At 38.2% G+C, this 27,899-nt stretch overlaps 1 long non-coding RNA gene across 1 annotated transcript in view; it reads right to left on the bottom strand.

Annotated features, from left to right (window-relative positions):
- Window positions 1–2,621: 2,621 nt before the first annotated feature.
- LOC134555311 (uncharacterized) overlaps window positions 2,622–27,899 on the bottom strand; it is a 63,947-nt gene continuing 38,669 nt past the window's right edge. Inside the window, exons 3-4 of the long non-coding RNA XR_010081400.1 lie at window positions 25,838–25,921; window positions 2,622–2,749 (exon numbers count right to left, since the gene is read on the bottom strand). This is a non-coding gene — a long non-coding RNA (uncharacterized LOC134555311). The remainder of the gene's footprint in view (window positions 2,750–25,837; window positions 25,922–27,899) is intronic.

The raw sequence follows: 27,899 nt of genomic DNA, 5'->3' as shown, positions 1-27,899 counted from the left end.
ATGGATCCTGCAGTGTTGCTCACAGTCCCAGCCCTACCTTGCATCCAGTGCCACATGAACATCCCAGTGCACCTCATGAGGCTGCCAGGAACCTGACAGGGAAAACAGCTGGAGCACCTAGAAAGCTCATCCAGCTCTCATTAGCAGCATTTTCAGCATTGCAAACAATTGTTACCTCAACTTGCACCATTGATGCTTCAATGGAAAATGTCCAGAAACGAGGAGAGACTCTGCCAGACCTTCCTGGCAGCACTGGGGTAGAATATGGATCTGGGATAAGTGTGATTCTTGTCTTAGCTACAGCTGATCCCAACGTTATGCAGGCAAACACCCTTAATGAGAGATAGGGACAATAAATTCTGTTCCTTTGTGAAGGCAGTGGCATTTTGGTATTGGGGGCAAAATACTTCATAGAAGTCAAGGCACTCAGTTATCTTTTCATACATCTTCACATTTTCATTTCAAAATACAGCTTTTTGTGAGCTGTCTGTGATTCCCATCCCCAGCCTGAACAGTTACTGCGGCTTGTGTATCGTGTATATGTTTGCAGATCACAGCGTGCTCTGAGATCTGCCTTCACAGCATTCAGAATGTGCAGCTGCAAATGGAAATGTAGGAGGGGCCAGCGCTGAGGGGTTTGCATTTAGCATCAACTACTGGAATCCCAAACCAGAAATGAGCCAGAGGAAACCAGCAGTGCTCTGCTTTGCATATGCTTATGGCCCAGGAGCAATTCCAAGGACCCAGGTCTGATTTCCAAATTCTGCACATGTACTCCTGCAATTTTTTTCAATATCTGCTCCAAGAAATATGTAGGCATCTGAGGGCTGGATTCAGATCTGAAATTAATATTTACTTCTACCAGTTAGGAGTAGACAAGTGCTCTATGATCATTATCTTAACAAAACCAGAGCTTTATCTGTAGAGCTGAAAAATTTTGTTTGAACAGATCACAAGATCTGCAAGTATATTCAAGTATATTCTCCAAGTCTCACTCTTTTCAGTACAGGCACCAAAATTGATGTTAAATATGTAAATCTTATCCCTGTTGTTTTATGTCAGTGACATAATTTTACTCCTGTTAAGATTACTTCTACTGTGGCATGAAACTGTGTGACATAAAGTAGATGAATATAATAAGAAAGTCAAACTCTCCATACAAAATATGTTGGTATACCTGCTCTGTCTTCTTAGCCTTTTCTTTCTATCTTTACTTATTTGTCATGTTCCTTCCTGTGACCTGTTTTGGTTATTCTCAAATAAAAAACCTCATTTACAGTAGGGTTTTTTGGTTTTTTTTTCAAATTGATGCCAACTAATTTAATTTCAGGCAGAAATTGAACCTTGTCAGGACTGGCTACTTCTTGTAGCTTGTCTGATTTGAGTTCCAGACACTAATACAAGGAAAATACTTAACAGTATTTAGAAATTTGTTTTAGTAGTACATACATGAATTTGAGACCAACACAGTGAAGTTATATAAAGCCTACAGCAACTTCATGATGATGAGTATTTACACAAGCTCGTTAATCCAGAGAGCTTCCATCAGCCAGCCAGCCACAGAGACACCCAGCTGCTGAGGCTGCTTCATGCAGGGTTTGTCTTGTGAACTCAGAATCCTTGCCACACTCCTGTAGGCACCCTAGCAGTATATTGCACAAATCCCTCTTATTTGTGTGTGTGTATGTATAAATATAGACACGGATATATTCTCTATTGTTTAGTCAGAGAAAAGCAGAAATATTTATGTGATTATAACTGTGTGGTATCTGAATATCTCAGAGCTCTTTGGGATCATACTTAGGCCAGTTCATCAAAATCTGGGGGAGTCTCTCCCTCTACATCATTTCACCAGTTAAATGCCTCATCCTTGTATTTATTTTCTTTTGGGAGTGCAACATAAACTTGGGTGCAATTGAGCCTCTGTGAGGTCCTGCTTTACTCATGGAAACCAAATTAACTGGATCTATTAGCTGGCATCGATCCACTTGGGACAGGTTAGACTGCAGGGTAAGTGTGATGCCAGTTTCTGTACAGCCCAGATAATGTGTTCATCTGCACAGAAGTCTCCCAAATTGTTTAGAGCTGCTACACCAGCTATATTGTGAGATCCAGCTGAGAAGCCTCAATTTAGTGCCTATCAGGAACTGAATCCAAACTTGCATTTCAAACCAAAGCATGTCACCCTATAACACTTCTGTCATTCATGCATGTCTTGCAAATTTCTATTTCCCCAGATAAAAATAAATGTAACATTCTTGTACTTGTAAAGCTACACAAATACAAAAACAGATCCCACAAAAACACCCTAAACTCCTACTTTACCTTAATTGGAAAAACTGATCTTATGACTGGGCTTGTAAATGTTCTTGATCTTTTTGCAGGGTTGCATGGCAGTATACAGGGCTTAGAATTCCAGTCTCAGGGTCCATCAGTGCCTAACATTTAACAAGAAACTGGCATTTCACAGTCACATCTGTTGTAATACACAGTGTATTTCCCTCAGCCTTCTATGTGAAGAGGACACACACTGTATTAACAGCTCCACATATCTCCAGGTACTTTGAATCCCTTTCCTCCCACTCCATTCTTCTATCGGGCAACGAGCTCAGGTCATACTCACCTCAGTGGTCCAAGCACATCAGTCTGCTATTAGAGGCAGAAAATCTGAATCTTCACACTGCTGACACAGTTTCACAGACTATTGATTGCAAGTCACCAGATTTCAGCAGTTCAAAGCGATCAGCTTCTGGAAAAGAAAAGCAGAAAAAAAGAATGAACCCATACACAGGACCAGGGCTCAACTGCAACTGAACTGACAAACATGAGACTGATGTAATGTGGATATGTAGTAGTGGAAAGAGCTTCTCTAATCTCTTATGTGCAGCCAGAAGTTTGCAGCACTCCAGTGTGCACATGGCCTGCAGGGAAGGGAGTGCTGGCAATGACCGCAGCAAAGGCTGGGCGGGACAGCTGTCCACCTCCACGGGCTGCAAATGGAGCAGAAGTTCTGTGTTTCTCTCTGTGGACCCATGCCCACCTCATGCTTTAGTGCAGAGAGACCAAGACAGGCACACCCTGAAGCAGAGCCAGGGTGGAAAGCCACGTGAGAGTGTGTGAACACCTTCTCCACGTCCTCAGCCAGAGCCATCCCTTTTCTCATCTCAGCATCAGGTAAGTCCCATTAAAAGACATCCAGCAAAGAACACTTCACCTCACCAGCACCCCTCAGCTCTCCCTAGTAAACTTTTCATTTCCACAAAAGGGTCAGTGAAGCTAAACTTCAAAATTTATGTATAATTTATGAAGGTTTAGACTAACAGGCATCGTTTGGAGAAGTACACCTTGGTGGGTTTCACAGCTGCTTTTCTTCTACTAATCTTAACCATTTGTCTTATTGCATGCAGTAAGAAGAACTTTGAGACATCAGTTATGGTACTTGGATTCAAATCTAATATCATTTGATACTAGACTCATCAGGGCTTTAGAACTCGAGTGAGACTGTGAATTTCAAGTGTATTTTTTGATATACTATTTGCAAAAGAGATGTATTCCAAATGTTTGCTCATTTAATTAGAACATAAAAGATTTTTCTCTTTGACTGGAGCTTGCTTCTGACCCTTCTTGCCTGTGTGTGGTTTGTATTGTTCTTGGCTAATGAGATATAGGATATGTACTAAACATTTACACATTAAAGGCATCCTTCATTCAGCATGAAGGTGTTGATACATCAAGGATACCTCAAACATGCTGAGATTCCAGCAACTTGTCAGACAAATTAGCACCTTAGCAATCGGGGGTAAAATTGAGTTTCACATTTCTCCCTGGTGGGAAGAAAAAAATTAAAAATCACAGTAGTTTAATGCTTTCTTTGCAAATAGGAACACAAAAGGCTTTATCACCTCTGTAGTGTAAATTATAGCCCTCACCAACTATCTGATTTTTAATTCATTGGTTTTAAATGATCCCAGGCAACTCAGAGCAAATCCATTGTGTCATTCCTCTCTTAGAGCAGACATCTTCAGTCTTTTAAGTTCATATCTTTCACAATTATTTAAAATTTACACTTCTGTATTAAAATGGAAGAAAATGAAGGCCTCAAATCTGTGTGTTTCACTAACATATAACTGCCAGGGGGGGTTAATCCAAACTCTAAGGAGTGTGTGGAATTACAGGAATGTGTTTGGCAATAAAAAGGGCAAATTCCTAAATTTCTTTTTTCAGCTGACTAATGCTTAAAATTAGTGCTCAGTGCGTCAGATTGCTGGCACTCTCCATTAGACATTCAGAGCTCCAGAAAAACCCACAATCAGATAATCCAGCCTAACCAGGTATCCCAAAGGGATAACTGGGCTGGGAGTAGGTGCTGTAGACACTACAACAGGAACCAATTACTGTCCTTTACCTCTAAGCTGCAAATCATTTATATCCAGGGGAGATCATGGCATAAATTACTGCCTGCACAAGATTTGGGGAGAGGGGGTTACTATCATAAACCTCTAAAACAGGAATTATTTGTGCATCAAAGGGCTTGCTTTAACTTACGTACCTGACCATGACCCAATCACAAATATGTATTTTTTAAGATTATGAGGTCAGCCAAACAACATATAATCAAAGCAAGACAGAGCCTAAGGTTTCACAGAGATCAGCTATAAAACAGTTTCCTTTCAGCAACATCTTCATTCTCAAAAATTTCCAATTTAGCAGTTTTTTCTATGTATATATACAGGATAGACATTTGAGGAGGATTTGCCTGATTGAAGCTGCTTTTAACTCCTTTCAGAAGAAATTTGCATCACAAGAATTTTATTATCAGCCCTTCCAATTTGTCATTAAACCCTAATACCTAAACAAGAGATATATACATCTCTGTTCCTCACCTGGCTCTCTGCTCCATGGGGTTATTATCCTATGGCCACAGCTTCTCCTTTACTGGGACAGGACACATTAACTGGTGTTGTTCTATGTGCAATCATCATTGTTCAAAGATTCAGAATCATATTAAATTCATTATGGAATAGCTGCCTGGGAAAAGAGCATTACCAGAAGCATGTATTCTGTATTCTGTAATTCTGAGTTGCCCCTCCCTTCTTTGCAGGTATGTTTTTCAGAGTTCTCAGCACAAAAAGTGAGTAGAGCTGTTAGTGCTCAGCATCCATAACCAGGCAGACAAGGGCTGCTGAAGCACAGGTGTGGGATTGCATGCTGACAGTTTGGGCACTGCACAGGTATGTCCGATTTGTAAGCCAGATTCTCACACAAATAACTTCCTATAAATATCTGGAGAAAATTCATATAAATATCTGGAGAAAATCAAATAACTTCATATAAATATCTGGAGAAAATCAGAGTTCTATTTTTCATAGTTCATGTTGGTGTAGAACTTAGAGCAGTGCCCCTGCTCAGTAACATGGATCAGATACATTAAAATACTTGCACAGGTTTTTGCCTTGCAGGGGGAAAATATCCCAAACCAAAAGATGCAGAATCTTCAAATCCTTAAAAGAGACTTTTTTTCCATACATATAGTGACATGATTTATAAATATGTAATTAAAAGGATCATAAATCTGTAGATAAGTGTTGGTATTTAACTGAAACACTAATGGCAAGCATTAACTGCATGTGGTCTGTTGTGTGGCTACTGGAATCAAGTAGTGAAGAGGATCACAGTTCCTTATTAGTTAGGACCACCTAGAGTGATGGAAAGCTTGAATGATCAAAGAGAAGACAGTTTTATGCTGCAAATGTTGATATACTCCTGAGCTTTCTAACTCATTTTAAGGTCCAGTGTGAACACTTGACTTTCTAACTACTGAGCAGGGAAATGAGTGTAGTATTACACTACAACATTTTTGTTTGCTTCAAAGATAAGTGGATAACATTCGGTGTTATATTCCAGTCCCTTATTGGATCACAAAATAATTTTGTATTAGTACCAGGGCTCAACAAGTTATTTTTGCCTACCTTAAGCAATAATAAATTAGCCTTTCTTGCTAATAGCAACACATGAAAGAATCTATCCTGCTTTGTCTTAATATTCACAGTGATCACTGCTTAATTAGGGTGAAAAAATTCATTACTTAATTTCTTTGTAGAAACCAGTTTAATCCAGAGTGATTTGTTTACTTTCCATAACTTTGTCATGCAGTCCCAGGGAATTGTTTCTGTCTTGTCCAAATAGCTGGAATGTTTCAGAGAGGATGAATGTGTCTCTGCAGTATTGTTGGTCATGAAAAGTTGGTCATGAAGGTACAGTTCCTCCTTGAAACACGTGTGAATCAAAACGTGTCCCCATGAGTGCAAATGCTAACCAAGACATGACTGAAACAAGCTCTGCTTTGGAACTGATGCAACACTGACGAGTGAGAATTGTCTTGCAGAATTCAAGTGGCTCTAAATTCTGTAAGCACAGCTTCAATTTATTCACATATATCTGAAATTATTTTGTTTGTTGCTGTTCAGACTCAAGCCCTCAGGCTGTTCAGGTTATGGCTTTTGATTCTGGGATTGATCAAATAAAATCTACTCTGGATATAGAAAAGCCTTCTCATTCAAGTGACAGGTGCTGGAAAGTAGTCTCTGTTAAGAAACCTGAACACTGGCTTTTGTCTCAGAAAAAACCCTTAACTTCTGATTGAATAAGGGTAGTGATCTCCTCTGAGAGTTTTCACTTAGCATAACTGAAGGACATAAGCAGGAGACACACGCAGTAAAATAACAACCTGATGCTCCTACTGAGGGAGAGTTTTATTAAATAGTTTTACTCTCCTCACATATCAAAGCTCTTCACAACTCTTGACCTGATAACCTCTAAATTCTCTAAAATCACCAGAGTTTTAAGGTGTTAAGCGCCTTGGTATAGCAGGTACAATTTTCTTTATATTTATACAACATATAAATACTTACTATTCATTAACCATTCAATATATTTAATGTTTTCTCACTATATAAAAAACACACACCAGCTGGAAAAATATTCCCAGATATTTATATTTTGGTTCTTTAAAGCCTGCAACCAAGTAGATAGTTCTCCATATAAAATGGACAACTGCCTAATCAGAAAAGTTGTCCCTCCTTGCCATTATTTAAAATCCATTTTCTCACTCCTAAAATGTCAGCATGGCTTTGTTGCAACATCTTGACAGAAGCTGAAGAGAACAGAGCTGTGCTCATGGTGATGTGCTCCACTACAAAGTCAGCATCACTTCACTAAATCCTTGAGCTTGGTGTAAAGATGCCCCTGTCTCACTGGAGTTTGCTTTTTCAGACCACTTAATCTTATACAAAACTACTACAGAATCAGGAATAACACCCAAATTCTGCACTTTTAAAGGCACAATGATAAACTTAGTTTGGAGTTCAACTAGAAAACAAAATATCCATGTTCAGATTTGAGGAATTAATTCAACCTTTTTGAAGAGATTGGAGGCTGGGGCTGTCAACTTTGAACCATCCCCATGTTTAAGGTTCAGATCTCATTAGCTTTGGCTAGGAATACTCTCTAATTACTAAGAGAGTTTCCTCAAGTTGCACTTTAGAAATTCATCTTTTTTGTAAGCTGTAAAGTATTCATAAAAAGCTAAAAACTGTGGGAAAATTAGCATTGATGGATGTTTTCTTACCCTCCATCAGGAAATGATGTACTTGAAACTCATTACAGATCTTCACAGCAACTCTGCTGAATGTGCCTTGGGCTTTGTGCTGATCAGCACACACAGAATTTACTGCATAATTCATCTCTCTTGTGTCACATTTAATGTATAACATGTATTTCCTGTTAATTATGAAAATAAGAAGGCGTCCTTTCTTTTGGAAACATAATCATGAAATTACTACAGAAATTAAGAAACATGGAGTTCTATATTACCTCTTGCACAGAAACAGGAGGAAAGCACTGCAGTGAGAACCCACTGAACATGATTTTCTCCTTGATGCACCAGGCACAGCCTCTCCCTGTGGCCACACAAGGACAGGAGCACGGATGGGATGCCTGTTGTCCTGCCAGGGTCACCATGCTCACTGGAGCAGTAGTTTTCCATGTGGTCCCCTTAACTTTCTTCCACAAGAGAGGTTTGGATGTTTTCATGTCTCTTTTCATGGATGTCAATGAAACATTAGGCATCCTGTATCTCATTTTCCTCATTCAAGGCTGAAGATTATTCAGTAATATTCTACTTCACTTCACCCATCCATCTCCATGTGTCTGTTCAGCTTCCCTTACTAAAAGAATGAAGAAACAAAAATCCCATCTCAGCATCATATCCACACCAATACATCTTATGGATTATGTATTATCTGCCATCAGAGTCGGAGAGGGAAAGAGCAAAGTGATGGAGCAGAGAAGGAAAGGAGCAACACCATAAATCTGAAAACATACCATGATTATTTGGAATAAGAAGGGGGCTCATCTGTACTCAGTGGTATATTTGGCCTACACATTTTCATTGGTGCTCTGATTATTTCCCTTTGCAGAAACAATCTGGTGCTGAGATTATTTGCTCTGCAGCTGTTCCTCACGAAATTTTGATGGGGCCCCTGGAGACCACATATTATCTCTCATTTATGGGGCAAGTGGCATAATTCTCCCTTTTCAGAAACTTTCAGGTGGTATTCCCTATTGTCTCCTGCCCACATGAAAATCTTCATTCATAATTGTTAGGATCAGTAAAGCTGGCAAGCTGCCTGGAGCAATATAAAGTTGTGTTATCAGTAATAGTGCTGGTGATCTCTAGAGAGACAAATGAGTCTGGATAAAATGACATTTTATCAGTACTGGCTTTCAGGAACCAGGAAAAATTTCTACTTCCCCATCTGAAGAAATACCTGGGGCAGAACTCCACTGAAATAACCCTGCAGGACAAGAGCACAACTTTGGTAGCTTCTTCTCCAGAAGGTTTTAACTTCATCATTCCTTATACAGATATGAATAATTTTACTGCCAGAGTTGGTGCTTAAGGTGATCTGGCTGTTAAAAAAAATGGCCTGAGGGAAGATTTCATTCTGACACAGTTGACCTCTCTAAGAAACAAAAACAGCCTCAGCAGGAAGAATTTAGGTGTTTTTAACCTTCTCCTTCAGGGTGGCATTTAAAATCCTGTGAGCAAAGAGTACACTTAGCCCTAGTTATTGTAATATCTGAATTTCTTGTGGTATACTTAGACACCAATTCCTAGAGTCACATGGCTGTAAAATCATCCAGTGCTCACTTTTTAAAAATACTCTATTCGTGACTGTGGGAAAAATTTAGGAAGTGACTTCTAAACCAACAAAGTCAGGAAGGCCAGACATAACAAATATACCCACTAAACTGCAAAATCATGGCTTTGAAGTCAATCTCCTGATTTCTAGATACTTAAAATATATTTTATTGATGTGTGGGATGGCAATGCTGCAGGTTTTGGGACATAACTTTTACCATGCCAAAACCAAACATATCTCTTACAAATCAGTGGTATAGGCAGTCATTCCTGCCTTCACAGATGGCTGGGCAATGTCTCCTCAGCCAGTTTAGAAGGTGAAGATGCACAATGTTTTTGAATAATGTAAGCAAACCTGAAAGAACCTGTAAAGAGAAAATATCATGGAATATTCTTTTATAAAATGCAGGGCTATAATATCATCATCTTACAATAGAAACTTTTCCCATCACCTTAGCATTTCACCTCAGGGCAAATTCATAGATTTTTTTTTCCCAAGGTATTGATTCTTTTGTATATCCTAAATGAGATTTAAGTAATTTTTTTTCACTTTTAGCTCTCAGGTTAGGAGCCTTGCTTTAGAATAGCCTGTTTTATCATTACATGCTGCACTTATTTTACAGTTCTTGCATTCTTAAGAATATTTTGCCATTAAAGTTTATTTTGTCACTTTTTATCTGTTGAAAAGTTGGTTTAAAACATTAGGGGGGAAAAGCAATAGAGTTACTAAGACCCGTTCCATGCTATAGGTCCAACTGCTCAAAATGTTCATAATATTTCCTTCCAAGCCCACATATTTCACTAAACCTTGTCTTGTTCTATTTCTCACCCTTGGATTTCTTTCCCTCTTCACTGGCGTAAACAGTGACTGATACTCTTTGAAAATATATCTGCACAAATAATTTGTTCTTGAGGTACAATATCTTATTTGCAAGAATATTTTATATAAGAGCTGAATTATTCATAGCCTTAACGTAACATTTATGGCAAAATATTGTTGCTATGTTACACTGTATTTTATTACTTTCAGGTCAAGTGATGGAATAGTTTGATCTTTGTAGCTTTGATCACAGAGATTCAGAAAATTTGACAAATCAAGTTGAATCTGTCAGATCAAAATGCGCACCTTCTTAGTTTTGCCTAAGACTCCACCAAGTTCTAAATTTAGGAGGGAAAAAAAGTCTGTTCTCTCTGTAGAAATAATGCAGCTCTTCATGCTCCAGTCCTTTAAAGCTGAGATTTCCTGGCCAACAGAATCATATTGCTCTAAAAGAAAGCATATAACAAAGTTCCTACATATGAATGCACAAGGGAATTTTAAATACAATTAGTATGAAGGCTTCTCAAAAATAAATGTTTTCAACCTTGTCCAAAATTTCTGTCAATACGCTTAAGAGCCTTATTGTAGGCAGACACACTCAGAAGATACTCAGCCTCAAAGAATACCAAACACCATACATTTCTCAGATGTGTTATCTCAGGTCTCCCAAGCTCCCATGCTCTCTCCTGACTCTAATTTAAATTTTCCATTGATAATCACTGTTGAGAAGAAAAACCTCCATGGCCTGATTCTCTAGCCATGCAAGGTTTAGCTCTGGCCTTTTATCCTGAGCAAACGTCCATAGGTGTAACGGTGCTGGTCAGACCACAGAGCCATGTCCTGGATCCAGCTGTGATTAACAGTGGAACACCATGGAAATACCTATGGAAGGGCCCTTTTTAGGTCAGTTCAGGATGAGTTAAAACTACCCCTAGCATCCAGTGTTGTAATTTGCCTTAGCCCTCCATAAAGCATTGCTAAGATTATTCACACGATGTTCTCCTCAAATTATTTGATATACTATTAAAAGCAATAGACCACTATAAAGAATAGAATTTTGCCAGATTTTCTCAACTCATCAAAGGGCACTTCTCCTGAATGTGTAGCTAGGCTTTTATATGATGGAGATTTGGCACAATTGTTTCAAAGAATTCATAGTAAAGCAAATCTCCCAGATCCTCAACATCTCACCTTGAATCTAGAGACACCTCAAACCAAAGTTCCTCCCAAATCAATTTAGTTGTTTTCACTCCATATTAAACTTTATTTCCTCTATGCTTCTCTCAAGAATGACAAAATGATGTGGAGGGAGCTGACTGCTGCTACCTGAAAGGGCTGCCTCATTAGGGGTGGGATTTATTTCCATAACAAACAGTCAGAGGACCACTGAGCAGCCATTTCAGCATCCTTTACTCAAAGGAGGAGTACTACCAGATGGTTAGATAGGAGGGAAACCCAATTTCAGTATCAAAATAACCATAAACTAATGTGCCTCTGTCCTGTGCCAGCCTTGTTCTTCCTCTCAGAACCGCACGTCACTGTGCATCATGGAAATGAAACAGCAGATGTTTCCAAATATAGAGGCAGAGCCATTGTGCTTTCAGCTGTCTTCCTGGACTGCAGACATACATTATAACTGTAGGCAGAAAGCCTCCTAAAATACCTGACAAAACTGGAGAGGAGGTCTAAAATTTTAAATAATGAGCATATTCAAAATATTTACAGCTGATATTTGAAAGATGCAGAGCAGATAAGGTAGAACTGTTAGTAACATCATTCCTGCAGCAAGCCCTTTCAGATAAATCCCTGTAGAGAGTCCAGCTGGATGTCTGCAGAGGAATTTGACACTGACATCCCTGGTAGTCATTCAGTGGGTGCTGGCTGATGAAAGATACTGAGTGCTTAGAGTAAGAATCCTGTTGAAAACCCATGGCAGCTTTAAAAACAAAACCAGGTAGTGGTTTCCAAAAAGGAACCAAGTATATTGTGAACTCGATACTCCTCTCAATTTATAGTTGATCTTTAATCTGTGAACCGACCCACAAAACAATTGCTAGCTGATTTTCATTCTGTGTCTTGCTGAAAGAGAAAAGACAATTGGTGATATGATGCACTTTCACTGTTAGAAATACCTGTGTCATTTGGAAGGGGTGGACGGATGGTATGAGCTCATTGTTTAGGACCATCAGTCTTCAATATACACCATATTAAGATTAATTTTTAGTTGGAAGAATTTGTTATAAGAGGTAGGTGTACGTTATGTTTATCCATTCTGTTTGGAATGTACATGACAAAGAATAAGTTCTCTAAGATCCATGATGACAGCAACTAAAAAAATATTAGAATTGAAAATGAATCCAACCTTGGAATTTGCATGCATACAAAACTCAATATTCCCAGGATTTCCAAAATATATGTCTCTGTGGCTCCCTGAGCTGCTATTTCCACTGGGTTTTGAAGTCAGATGAAAATCTCATTATTCCAATCCAATGAGTGTAATCTCCTCACTTCCCCGTAGGACGACACTAAGGGATACCTTTTAGCGTATCCCAGAGCATGTTGAGAAACACTCAGTATTAAATAAACTCCAGGGTGGTCTTATACAGGGACTGAAAAGACAAGTTCAGAGTAATTGTAACTGCAAAATGTAAATATCTTATTGATGTTATGGAATTTGGCAGACATAGTATACTTAAAAAAAAAATCTGTTGAATGCTCAGGATTATTTTCACTTAGGTGAGAAGACAATACCAACATAGTGTGGTATAATCTCTTGCCATTTATGAATACATCTGCTTATTTATCAAAATTAGATCTATTTCCTCTCATATGTAACTGGTTTTGTTCATCTTATTTGGAATTTCAGAAACAGGAAAGCCTTTTGCTCTTCTTGTGTTTGATGTGCTCATTTCACAATGAAGATTTAGTTTTTATTTAAACTGGATGGCTCAATATATTCAGTTCAGCTGCTAGATTGACTGTCACTGAGTTGTCAAATGCCTGTTATGAATAGTATACAGAAGGAGAACAAGTTGACCTTGAACTTGCTAAATGTTTTATGAATACTACCCATTTCCAGAAAAATATGAATCTGTTTTCCAGATTTGCTCTTTTTGCTTTCCTTAAGGCTGTTCTCAGTAACAAATGCCTTTCATCTTACTGAGCTGCTTGTTACATGGAACGTTTGGGAAGGAGAAAACAACATTCTGATGATGAATTTAATACTTGTGGATCATAGAGGATTGATTATATTGCAAACTGAATTCCTGGACTTAACCAAAGTCTATTAAGAATACTGTGGCTATAATGCCAGCCTTGCTTCCTAAAACCCATCGAGTTTTGTTCGATAGTTGTCCATTGCTGGGGCTGATTTGGTCTTGGTGACTTTTCCTCTTAATTGTTAATTTCATTGCTAAGCAAAGTCAGAGTGGATGATGCTATTTGAATAGAATGAATTAAAACAATCATGTTTTTGATCTGTCCACGAACTCATGCCTTGTTTCCAAAGATTACAACATGACCTTAGGGCCTCCAGCCGGCATTGGGAACAAGGAATCCTCGTGCACACACCAAAGAACACAACAGGAAAGGAGGCAGTTGATACTCCAGGATCCAGGTTGTAACCAGCAGAGAAGCACTCTAAATAGAATTCATTTAAGACACTATATTCAGCACTGGATTTTGATCGAATACTTCAAAAGTAAAAAATAGCAACTAATTTACTGTGCTATGAAATACATTGGTTCCTTTTCAAAAGCTACTTTCACCTCTTTCAGAAATTGTGGGCAAAGTGGTTTCTAGCTAATACATAGTTTTAAATGCTGTTTTGAAAGCCTCTTGCATGATAGAGTTCATAGCAACAGCTTCTGCTACTGCTTTAAGAGCACAATAAGGTTTAATAAGAAGGATGCACTTCAGTTCATAGATTGCTTGTTTTCTGCTTTACTTTATTCATCATAATCTTTACCTGTGCTTAGCCAAAAAAAAAAAAACTGAAATAAAAAAGGCAGTGACCAGTATTGATCTTCTCTACTCCACAGCAGGTTGCCTTGATCTGGATCGAACCTGTCTCTGTCAGTAACGGCTTTTTCAGGAGACAGTTCTATTTAAAATGTTTCACAGGGCATCTAGTTATCTGTTCATTTGTCAGGAATGGTGGAAGAGACTATAATAGACAAGCAGCCTCAGCTGGCTGCTGGATGTAAGACTAGATCCGGTCATACCACAAAGACAGAATAAGTATATATTTTCTGTGCTCTGGGGAAAATAGATTTATGATACATCTTGACCTAAGACTTATTAAAAAACCCATTATCAATATTAATTGAAATTTAAAATTTCTTAGGAATTTCAATGCAAGCATTTTTACTCTAATATTGGGTTTGATGTTAAGAATGAGAGGTGAGTGGCATGGGCTGCAGTATGGTCCACATGGCAGCTATCAATTCCATGCTGCAAGATCTACTTGAATGAAACAGAAAAGTTTTCCTGCAGAGCATGTGCCCCATCACCTGTACCACCCCCGCATGCAAAGCTGCTCTTCTGATAATCTTGTTTATCGAATGAAAGCTATCTTGGTCTTCATGGTTTTCAGAGAGCTTCACCTGAAGGAGAGCGTCGATGAACACTGAAACACACAGTATGTATTTAATGTCACTAAATGTGAATTACAAGTGTAGTCCAGACCCTCCAGTGTCACTTGCAGTATCAAAGACCACTGGTGTCACTTAGAGAAGCAGTTGGAGTGCCCATCCTACATTAGACATGGTGAGAAGAAACCTGAGACTTGTTCCTTTTCTTCTGACACACTTACAAGACAAACACATGCTCCATTAAAAATAACACAGCTCTGCTCTGATATGTTTCCCTCCCATGTGTCTGACTTAAAAATATGCCTCAGTTCAGAGTGTTATGCTTATTAAGATATAGTATTACTGCTCTGCAATGAGCCACTTCAGAGAACACAGCAGGGAAGCTGGCTCCCATTGAGCTAAAGAGGGCAGCCCCTTCAAACTCAGCACTGGAGCAAAACATTCTCTGCTTGCAGCCCTCTCTCTTCTTGCATCCAGAGTTTATTTTTGTTTACTTTTTTCTTTTCTTTTTCTTGTTTTGTTGTTTTCTTGAGTCATGTTGGTTCCTCCTCTGAAAAGCTGTAGTGACATAATTGACACTACAGCAGCTGAGGCTGAGAGCACTAGAAAGCAGCATATTACATTTTCTTTGCACAGGTCACTGAGCATCCAGTATGATTTTAGCACATCTTGTTGTGGAGAGCTTTTAATGCTAATTTGTTGCTATTATTTAAGAATAGTCTGCTGACGGGGACACTACCAGCATGCTGTCTAAACATTAGATATTATTTTGACCTTGCTTTATTCCTGCAGTAAAACCTGATTGCAGGTGGCAAATGCAGGCTGTTATTCATACATTAACCAACAATAGGGGCAACCCAGATCATAACTGTACATGGAGGGTGAGTGTATGGAAATGATGGAGCATTTTTTTCCTCCTTTTTTTGGTCTATATAAAGGGACTTCTGTAGCACTAATTTTTTGCATTAAAAATGATACATCAAATATTAGGTATAAATAGTGCAGAACCCCACTGCACCGGTGAGGTACATACAATGCTCCCAGATTAAACGATGAAAATGTTGAAGCAATTAGAAAGATTATTCCAAAAGAATTAATTCATAAAATTATTCAGCTCTGTATCTGAGTAGTGAAAACAGTTTAGCTGGATTTGTTGCACAGATTTTTGAATGAACAAGTATGGGAGCATGGCATATCCTGGTTTAGGAGTGGCAGGTCACCAGTTTTCCCCTGTTCAGCAGTTCACCATCCCAGAGATTCCTCACACTGAAATTACCAGTGACCAGCCTGACCCCAGGGAAAGGATTGCTGTCATGTGGCAGTGGCTGGGAATGTTCCACGTATTTAGCATGCATGCATACACCAGCTCTTCTTAATTGTTTTTCCTTCAAAAATTCTGCAGAAGAGCAATTTAATGAGGTTGGGTAAAGTGTTACAGGATTCAGTGATTCTTTGGGGTTCTTTAAAGACTTTATGTTTTTGCGAATTTAAGTATCAGTATAAACTTTTTCCAGAGCAGAAAGTTCGTCACAAATTGATAATCTTTATAAACTTCCTTCTTTAGTATAGTTTGATCAACATAATTGTTCTTGGTCCCAGCCTAAATTACTACTGCCACTGAGAGCCTCTCTTTGGGGTAATGATTATTTATGAATGATCTTCCATTATGGGAATGAACTTCCATTATGAATTAGAGCAGCTGAAGATTTGTCATGGGTATTTATTCAATTCTTCCCCAATACAATTTCCCATCTCAGCTGAGCACAGGCTTCAGTTTCAACCTCTGCTTGAGCCACATTTTTGAGCTGAAGTTATTTCAAAAAATGTTGCCCATGTTAACACTGGTAACATGATGCACATCTCACACGTTTCTCTCAAAAAACCTGCAGCCCTCTAGCCTAACACCAATATATTGATTCTTCATCAATATATTGCAAACCTACTGCAAATTTGCATGCCTCCATCTAGTCCTTTAGTCTTGGACATACAAATAAGGGGTATTTGTATGTCCAACCTTTGAGCTGCTGCTTAAGAATCCACACAAGAAATCTGCAGATGACCTCATGCTGGGGCAAAGCACTTCATACTGGCCTGGTTCACCTCATGTATATCAAAAGACCTCATTCTCTGAATAAAAATAACAATTTGCTGAAGAGAAGTTGAGAATGGTTCAACTCTGCTAAGGCAACATTCAGTCTGGAGACTAGACCAAAATACACGAGCAATAAGGGAAGTCTTTCCCCAGGATCAGAGAGTCCAAAAAGAGAGACATGCTTCATCCTCACATAGCTGAGACCCACAGAACTACTTCATAGCACTGCTCTAGTCTCTCCCAGCATGTCACTGGATTTACAAAATAAAGTGGTGGTGTTTTCTAGTCTATCTGACAGAATATTCCAAAATATTGCCTGGTAAGCCAAGAGGGAAAGGAACGTTTCCGGGCAAGATTTAAGAGCACAAACGACAAGGAGAAAGTGCCTTCTTGGAATACCAAGAAAAGAGGCTTTGACTTGGACAGTACAGACTGTGCAAGCAGATGGGAGATCTAGAAAACTGTGATGAAAGTGAAAAGGTGTTTCAGTGCATTTAAAAAGGAAAAAAAAGGTTGAAATCTTTATTTAAAATACAATAAAAGAGAGAGGATGCATAATAATAATAACACGAGACTGAGAAAATACGAAACCTCTGCAGGCTGATGTAGATAGATATATTTAGGAAGTCCAAAGGGGTATAATTTTGTCTGCCATGAAAGGAAGCAGAGAATATGACTGAAAATTTGAAGAAAGGCAAGGGTTAAGCATAAGCAAAACCCCCAGTAATACCTGGGAGATAATCCTGGGCCGATGTTTGACAAGACCATTTCAGGTCATCTTTATGAAGCTCTCAATGGCTAAATGAGACTCAAAGAATAAGGAGCACCTAAGTATCCTTGTCTCTTTTATCACAAGGACCAAATGCTTTATAACCACTTTAAAATTAATTTCAAATTAATTTACTAAAGGAACGGTTCAATCATTTATACTGAATATTTTACAACTAGGCAACCCTTTTCCTTGGAAAGGCTGAAAGTGCTACACAAGGCCTTAAACATTTTTTGTCTGTAAATCATCTCAGATATTCAGTTAATAGGCTTGATCTGTAAGTAACTTTTCCAAAGCTCTCAAAATTCTGGCAGAGTCTTTGTTTTAAGCTCAATTTCCTTTTGTCTAGAAATATATGTATAATTAAATATAGCTGATTATTTATATCATAAATAGATATCTGATTTTTCTATTGAAATATAAATAATCAGGTTTTAAAATCTGTTTTTACAAAGACTAAAAATATCCCCAAGATGTATGCAGATACGGTAGCATAGGCACATTCCTTTATTTTATTACAGAGTGAAAAAGTAGCTGTATACCAGATATGCATTATACGAGTGTGTACAGACCTGAGAGTGTGGAACCACTCCTCCTGTTTAAAAGAATCTTTCCAAGAGTTTGTAATTGTACTTCATTTGCCTGTGTCTAGAGAAGCTGAAAATTAGAAACTGCAAAAGACTGAGCAAAGTCTAGAGAATTGGAGGGATAAGGGAGGGCAGAGGGTAGGAAAAAAAATGTTATTTTCTATTTCTCAGTGGTAGAAGTCCTGATAAAGTACATGTTTGTTTACATTCCTGAGACATGCCCTCTGTCCAACATTGTGAGTCTTCAGCAAACATGAGCACTGATACAACAGGCATCTATTCAGCTTTCTAATTATGTAAGTACAAATATCTGCCATTTGGATTTTGGTGATTTCAAAGAGTAGAAATTAATTTGATAAGAAAGAGAAAAGGTGAATTTTTATGGTGCAATTCTGCCAGGAGACAGGGAAGGAGAATTAAGCAGAAGTGTTGGTGATCTTAAAGGCAATTTGGATGACATTTTGAAAGATATCTATAAAACCAAGGTAGTGATTGATAGAGATGGCAGTGAATTTTTTCTCAGAGTAAGTGAAGCTTCAGGATTTTTTCTTTTTTCTCTCATTTATTTATCTAGCATTCAAATCTTTAACAGACACTAAGAAAAACTTCACCTGAAAGATTCTGTTTTCATATCACTGAAAGGCGTGCCTGAGACAGCTCCTAGATCATATCCAGCAATAAAGAGAATTTTCCAGTCAAAATTAAAGCAAAAGAAAATCAGGATTGATGGAAGTGTGTCCTTTTCCCCATCATGCTGATGGTTACTTGGCACACTGATATATGTTTACCCACGGCTGCCTATCCCAGTTTGCCCACAGTGGCTGCCTTGACACGAAGATTCACTTGGCAGATGTTTACTTGCATCACCTTCAGGACCCCAGTGAGTTACCTTGACTGAAAGTCAAGCCAAAAAGATTCAGTGTTTGCCCCTTTCGGGTCCCATTCTGTCTCCTCAGCAGCAAACTACTCCACTCTGCTCAAAAATCAATTTAGTTGCAAGGTCATATGGAAATAGCTCACGGTATGAAAAGCTTGACTCTGTCTTAGCAGAGGCCTTTGGATTAAGCAGGCAATTGACCACCTAAAAGCTTTGCCCATACGTCACATGCAAAGAACTTCGCGTCCATCTCCTGCACAGCCAGAGCATAAAACTTGGAAAACTCCGTGTCGTAATCAATCAGGCTCAGAGGACACGGCCGCTCTTGGCATCCAGCTGGTTGTGCTCCCACTGCATTTGCTGCATACTGGCAAAGTATGACAATTCCCACAGGAAAAGTGCTGAGTAAAAATTCTGTGCATATGCACAGAACAATTTCTATAATGCTATGAGGAGGGGAAAAGAGAGTTTGAGTTTTTCGAGGTTTTTTCATTTGCATTTCTTACAGCGCTTCAAAACTTGGTTTGGAGGTCAGGTGTCCTCCCCTAAATTGGCCAATTGTTTCACTTTGTGTTTATTCCTTGTATTTGCAAATAACTTATGAATAATTGTGAAGCTGATCTAAAGTGATGATTTGTCAAAACACAATCACATAACACAACACAGGCCGGGTTTTAATTGTGCTTTAACTGGAGCCTTTGCAGCCTTAAAAAAATAAAGCAGAGATTTTTTTCACTTGCAACCATGAGCTACAGACATAAGTGGCCCTGTGATGAGCTATCAGTGGGGAAGGCCCACCAGATGGGAGGAATAGAACAGAAATTTTGTTTATTTCTGCAATCAAGCCAAAGTGAGCTGAAAATCCTGAATGAAAAACTTTCCACAGGACTTTTACACAAAGATCAGAGACTTTTTCTTGGGATGTACCACTTGGGAATTTGTGATTCTTGTTCCTACTACAGTTGTATAATTTTAACATCCCACAGAGCTGACAGACTTTGACACTAACAACTGTGCAGGGAGTAAAACAGATTTACAAGTGGCAGTGACCTTTTCATCAAGGGAAGTAAAGTAGACTCAAATCCACCATACCCCCCGACTCACAGTCCTGACAACATCATTCACCATACAGTAGGAAAAGCACTTCAGCAAAAGTTTATGAAAGTGACATTGACACAGCACAGGACATTAAATTGATCCCACCAACATGCTGGGAGTTTTAAGTAGCACCTCTTTCCTTTTTTTTTTCACTGAGATTTGAAATATTTTCTGCTTTAATAGTTCAGTGTCATCTGTTACTTGGCCAATAAAAATACACCAGCACCTTTTTAATTACAAACATATACATATTTTGACCATCCTTGTAGTAAAAAAAAAACCCTGATAAATGAAAATTAAACTAATCCATCATTTAATGTTCCTACCAGCCTTTCTTTGCGTTCATGTTAGACACCCATAACGCTGTGCTGCCTGGACAGGACTTATTCACTGTCTTGGATCTTGTTACCCTAGCAACTAATAGCCAAGCTGGCTTCAAAAAACGTAATAGAGGTGGCCTCTCTGATTTTTAAAGAAAATTGGCTACTTTAAACCCAGTGGATGCATGTTTTAATTGCAGTCTTTATGGTTGAGAATCTCTCCCTCAGTATTTCTTCACAGTTAATAACAGTTTTATTCATCTATGTGGTTCAATGTGTAGATACAGTAAAGCAAAACTCCTCCTGACAGACAGCTGAAGCATAGTTGATTCATTTTTAGGCACCTAAAAGCCAAAAATTACATCTGCATTTGTTTATGCAGAATCTCTGCAATTTCATTATGATTTTAAATAAGGCTATTATTTTAAATTTCTCTGAGAGTAAGAATAGTTTACTAAGGAGCATTTTACAAATCCAGTTAAGAAAAGTACTTCATCTTCAGAAGAAAGAAAATTGTTGGACAAATTTATGGTAAAGCAAATTTTTCCTATCGATCAAGCCCTCGAGGGGCATTAACAACACTTAAGGGACCAAAGTGCAGAAGATGGCAAAGCTGACACAGAGAGAGGAATCAGCAAGAGAGCTGAGCAGAGCTGGAAGGAAATGGAACACTTTAACATTACATCCCGGTCATACCAAGGTCCATTGACCCTCCACGCATTCCAGATAATTAATTTACAACACATTAAACCTCTGTGTGAAGAAGGATGTTATGCATCAATTGCATAGGAATAAGAAGTGTTATTGATTTAAGATTTCTATTGTATCATGCACTGACAGAAAGAAACAATCTAGTGGTGTTTTAAAGACTAAAAAACCCTTTTCTGAAGGACAAGTTTGCTAAATAAGTGCACTTTACACTACATTTAACTGAAGTATTGTTGACACCCGAAAATAAATGCTGTTAGGAAAGAAACCCTCAGCATAATTAGGAGAATATGGCGTGACTGGATAATATTGGCATTCACTCTAGGAAACAAATACTTTGAGGTGATAATGCTCTCTTTTACAGTAAGAGTTTAAAATAGAAAAACGCATTGACAAATATTATTTAATGAATAAAATATGAGTGAACATGTTCCCTTAATACAGGATGATGTCTAATGAGATTCAAGCTCATTTTCCTCATAGAATCATTTTGCACTTTACATGTAAAAGAAGGAGGCTTGCAGAATAGCAAAGTTAGATTCATGAACATCAGAACCAATTTCATTTACAGGGGTTTTATTTTCTTTAAGTTACAATTTTCAGATGACAGTTCAGAAAATTCAGAAGTTCTGATGAAATTTCTGCACTGCTTAGCATTTCTTACTTACTCAGTTTAACTTCCCAGGAACACAGGATGCTAAGAAAATCTGCCCTGTGTCACTCACAACTTTCAGCAACTATTTAATGTTCATTTAAGATTTGCAGTGCTTAGGAGATATGAATCAGGCTACATGTAAAATACTCCTGTGCAAAAAAAACCCCAAGAAACTCAATTGCAACCAAGCAATAGAAGAGAGAAAACACAGAAGCCTTTAACTGATCTGAACTACAACAAACCTCACAATACAGAGGGAAGGGTTAGCTTCCTGGTAGAAAGCTGGATGGGGCTTTGGATTTGGTATAAAACACTCAGAGAGTGTATCAAAACACTTGGAAAGAGGGGACCAAAGATCTAAAATAAAGCCTGGGATTTTGCAAGCAAGCAAAGCTACTCCAGCCAAGTTGAAAACAATATGGGAGCATCCCAAACATAGCAGAGAAGTCAAAGCAGCACAGGACTCAAATAGAAAAGTGTTTAGAATCTGAGCTATAAAAGCAGAAGAGTGCCCAAATAACTCCAGATGAACTTGGGCACAGTGGCCAACAGTATGAACTATGAAAATCTGTGTTTAGGTTTAAGAACAGAGATTTACATTTCTCTGCAAGAGTTTCTGGACAGCTGCAAGTACGCAGTGGTGACAAAGGGGATGGCAGTGGCAATATTAGATGCAGGCCCCCTTTGTAAAACCAAAACACACGCAAGACACAAAGAAATGATAGCTTGAAAGCCAGCCATGAACACACAAACAATATGATGGCAGCAACACAGAGACTGTTGATGCAAGAAAGGCTGCAGCTGTCAGGAGGTAGCAAACTGAGCAAAGAAGTAATTCATTTAAAAGAAAGATAAACTCTTCTTCAGCATTAAAGTTGGCTATTTAGGTACTTCTGCAAGAAACATGCAGTGGTTTCTCTCAATAGTACTGTCAAAACTGAAGTCAAGTGCATTATTCATCATGGGTACTAATAAAAAATTTAATGTCAGTGCTCTCAAAGACTGAAGAGAACCTTTGGCCTTAGTCTACATGCGTAAAAAGTTATGTATCTGATTTATGGAAAGTTTATGTTAACTGAAACTAGCTATAAAATACTTACTGCCATTCCCAAAAGGAAGTTGATAAGCACCATTATATCACCCTCTCTTGAAACTGCATACATTATTTCTCAAATAAAAATAGTTGGTTAAAAAAGAAAAATAAAAAAAATAAAATTTGTTGCCTGCAGATGCACATACTGGATCCTTTGATACAAGCCCAGTGGAGCAATGTACTTGTCCCTTAAATGACACTTGTAGCCATCTGATGTTCCCTCTTCAGCCATTTCTAGTCACAGAAAAGGGTCTCAAATGTCAGAGAAAAATCAGGGTATGACCTTAGGTTGCAGTGCTCCTCACTTTCTTGGGGTGCCCCATATGAACACCGTTCAGCTGGGCTGCAGACACCTGTTAGTGCCTTTTTGTTGGTGCCAGCTCTGCAATACCTCACGTGTGACTGTTGGCAGAGACCTTCCACAACAAACTTTGCTCTTCCCCAGGCTTAGGATCACACCATCAACTGAAAAACCAGCAACCAAAATCAGCCTTGGCAGGTCCCTGATGAAAATAACTATTTCCTAATACCTGTGCCAAGATCGGCTGTACACATACTAATAAAATGTAAATTGTCAATTACAGGAATAAAGGAAATATTATAGGCATGACTCCTCGATAATCTACCTGAATTTTTTAAAACATATTTTGTTTCCAGGAGTGGTACATGCTAAAGGGGAGAAAGCTCCAGTTTTACAGCTCCAATAGGTCCAGTCTCAACTCTAAGCAACACAGCAACCCCCTCTCCCAAAAGACTTGCTGATCCATCATAGAAATTTCTCAAGTAGGTGCATCACATTTTCCTTTCTGCACACACTGAGACATCCCCAGGATTTATATGATATAACAACCAAACTATTATTCAGCCAGAGCAATTAAATATTCTCAGTGCAGAAGATAAAAATTTATTTTTATAATTAATTTGTTTGGCTAGATAGTTTGCTGACATTTTACTGAAATCACTTATTTTTCATTTTAAAAATAAATTCTTTTACATTAGAATTTGAAATATAACAATCAATGATAATTATCATCTGGAAAAGTAATTCAAATGAAATTTAAAATGTCTCCTGTCTATCCTTAAAAAATGAAATGAAGGGCAGGTCTATCACCATCAGAGAATTTAAAGGGAAAAAATGTCTCTTATCATCTGGGAACTCATCAGACCATATAAATATGCTAAAATATTACAGACTTCAGCATCTAAAGTGATATTTCACTATTTTCCTGGAGCCAATGACAGCATTGTTTTTTATTGGGGAAGGAAGGAGAGGGAACATGACCAAAATAAAACAAAGCATAAACCGAAACAAAACTCCAACACTCTTCATTTTACAGTGAAAAATTCAGTTTGAATGTACCGACCTTAACTGCCTGCAGCTCAAACAGACAAAATAATGAAGGACTGTAAAGAAAAGCAAAATAGACTGACTTGCTAGGGATATGTGATGCACCCTCTGATGGGTAACAGCAAGAGAAGAGTACAGATTCTCTCATACTTTCCATATTCAATGACATTGTTTCCCCAATCACTATCAGAGCTATTCTGTTATTACTAGCCTTGTCAATGATGAGATGGCATTAATAAATACACCTGGGTGTGTTCACTCCTCACTAATTATAATCAACAGTTGATTCCACATTTCATTTGTTTTTCTCTCCTTGTCTGGCAAAGATGAAGATCTTAGATTTCATACATTGTATGGATAATCACACTACTGCTAACTCCTATTGCCACAACCAGGGAAATGTTCTTTTTCTCCTCGACCTACAAGGCATGAACCAGTCTCCTGAAACATTATTGCAACATTTTAAAACTTCTTTTTCAAATAAGCTGGTTCTGTCAGTCTGATGAGAATTCTGAGGTTTCCCTTGGCAAACAGGACAGTGTGTTGAGGAAGGCTGGTACACCAAGGCACAGACTGCCCACCCACTGCTACGTCCTGCTGGTGCTCCTTTGCCCCCCGTAATCCCCCCATAAACCCTCCCACCCCACCCAGCTGCCCACGGTTACATGGCTGCACATGCCTCGTAGGAAATGGAAATCAGCCAAGGAGCTCGGTCCAGAGGAGCAAACAGAGAGGCCCAGGCTCTTAATCAGGTGAGACAAGGCAACCATGGGAAAATGTGCATATGACATTTAATGATGGCCAAATATACTCTGGAAAAAAGCTGTAAGTTCAGTTAAATATAAGTATATTTTTGCTTATTTCATGAGTTAGTATTTTTTCACTCAGAAAAAACCAAAAAATCTATATTACAATATTAGGATTTTTATGGGATTGAATTTCAGCTTCCCTGTCCTGTACTGAGTGTTTGATGCCATGCACATTGCCATGGATCCTGAGCACCTGACTGATCAGACTTGCACCCTGCATGTCAGTGTGTACAGCTGATGCACAGATGGTCACATTTGTTATAATGGACTCAAATGAACACCCACTTGTGAATCCATCATATACTACTCACTGACTCCTTGAGATCTAGCTGGTGGCAAAATTCCATTTAAAGTGTGGCGGCGCAGTGCTTATCCTGGAATTGCTCAGATAGCTCAGAGGTTTGGGCTGGTTTTTGGTTCCAGTGATTATTATGAGCAAATGATTTACTGCACAACAGAGGGTTTCTCTACTCAGATTTTATTAAATGATTGCAAAGTGATTGTTTGCAATTGCAAAGAGATGAGCCAGATCCCCATTAGGTGCACACTGCTAGAGTTCTATGATGTTTATTTATTCTATGGATATATATATTTATATGTGAACTGGGTATATTTGAAATACTGTCTGCTCTATGAATCAGGGCATCATACACATGCATCTAAGTGTGGGGTTATTTTTAAAAGCTGTTGATTTCATGGAAATCCATATCTTGCAGTCCCTTCTAAACACTTTCCTAATGGAGTATTATGTATGTAATAACTGCAGCAGCAGGCTCAAATAGTAACTCAGACTTTCAAAGTAGATGAAAGAATGCAAAGTGCAGGCAAATAATAGGGAGGTTTTTTTAGATATTCACCCATACTTACTGCGTTCCTCTCCAGAATTCATGGGTCATTATTCTTTGTAGCTCTTTTTCCTTCAGAGTATGACTGTGGAATGAAGTCCACATTCTGAAATTACATACAAATATGTTAGAAAAATGGAGTGTTTGAAATCAATTCTAATGTTAAATGCAAAGGACATTCTGGGCTCATTAAGTAAAAATATCTCATTTAATGAGCAGGAAAGCACTGGAGCACACTGAACCCTGACACAAAGCAAATTATTTAAGTGATAAATTATATTTTATGGGGAATGTAAAAGTTAATAATACTCAGGGGTAGGGTAATAAATGCAGAGGTGTAACTAACTTCATTGACTGCTTTACTTACAAACATGCCATATGTACCTGGTTACTTGAAAGAGTAATAAAAGGAATTGGCAGAAACTCCAGGAACCGAAGATTCACACAGAGACCTTTGTAGCATTCTTTTCCACTCACCAGCCTGTGTTTTATTCTTTTCAAACTCATTATTCTCCTCCCTCTTTCACTTTAGAATATATACCTCCGGTCTTTGCTTTTTCACTTTTTGTCAAATATTTGATCTTGCAATCATTAAAACTGAAACCTTCTTATCTACCAAAGAGACTAATAAACACACTGCTCATTTACCTGCAGTGATGCCCCAGAAGTGACCTGAAACCTTACTTGAAGAGACTCAATCTCTGCTGAAGGAAACCTGGATCAGCTTTTAATCCACTGCCCTTCTAGTGCATGCAAGTTCAGTGGCACTGACTCTCCTGATGTTTTTGTCCTCAGAGATCCATGCAACAGACCAGGCCACGAGGATACAGCTCCCAAGTAAACCCCTAACTAACATAAGGGCTTTACCATGAATTTAACTGTCTGCATTAAAACCCTTCCTCTACATTTCAATGGTGTAAAGGAAAGAATTCATACACTTCTAACAGAAATCAACAGAGGATGAGTCTGCTCAACCACATTTCCAGTGACTACTTCCTTAATCCTAAAATGGAATGTGCGTTGCCAACATGGTCCTTTTTTTCCCAATTTTGTTTTCCCTTTATGTTTACAGGTCAGTAGGTAGTGCTTTACTCCTACTGGTTGTTACCCTGAATTGGTACAGTTTGCACATGAATTAGAATTAGTATTTGTCAGAGTCCTGCAGCAGGGTACAGAAACATTGAATTATGAAAAGGTATAAAGTTTATCCACTGCATTGAAAATTACCCACATATGTGCAATTGTTTTTTTAGGAATAACAGCTTACATTCAATTCTGAGTTAAATCAACTTAACATTAGCCATCTTTTTAGTTTGCAGACTTGTGATGGTGAGCAATGACCTTACAACACCATACAAGTGAGCTCAAGCCATCACTTTGAACCTGGAAAGTAAAAAAAAAAAAAAAAGAAAAAAGAAAAGAAAAGAAAAGAAAAGAAAAACAATCAGAAAAACAAAGTGTTACATCAAAAACACCCACCAAACTCATCCAAATTCTTCATTTATGATTGAACTCAATGATCTAAAAGGTTTTTCTAACCTAAATCATTCTATGATTCTAGTAAGTAACAATAAAGATGACATACAAGATATTTTCCAGCAAAAGAAACATGCCTTTCACAGGCAACATGACTAGAAATATAGGCTGTGGGAACCCATGATTACACTGCATGATTGTAAAATGGCAAGTCTGTAAGCCTGCAAAAGAAAATAGAAGTCTCATGCAGATGCATGATAAACTTTCAAATACTGTTTATCCAAATTATTCTCTCCTTCTAAATATACAGATAACTTAATACTGTTATATTTTAGCATTTTAAGTCAATCATGAAAGGTCTAGATTTACCAGGTGGTTTTGAGGTTCCAGAAAGCCTCTGTTTCAAACAGAAGTTGAAATTTTGAACTAATCCAGTGCCCTCAGGAACAGAGATTTTGAGGAAAAAACTTTGATTATTGTACTCACTGTGAGTTGGAAGGACCAAGAATTTCAGCAGACTTTTGTATGTCTGCATGTGGGTGCATGTGTGTGTATATTCTGTGTACAAAATATACCCTGTATATATATCAGAGACAAAAACTTACAGA

This window comes from Prinia subflava, chromosome 10, assembly GCF_021018805.1.
Source record: "Prinia subflava isolate CZ2003 ecotype Zambia chromosome 10, Cam_Psub_1.2, whole genome shotgun sequence".
In the NCBI taxonomy this organism is placed as follows: Eukaryota; Metazoa; Chordata; class Aves; order Passeriformes; family Cisticolidae; genus Prinia; species Prinia subflava.
Note: the sequence above shows the minus strand (reverse complement) of the source record. Positions and strands in the feature narration are given on the sequence as shown.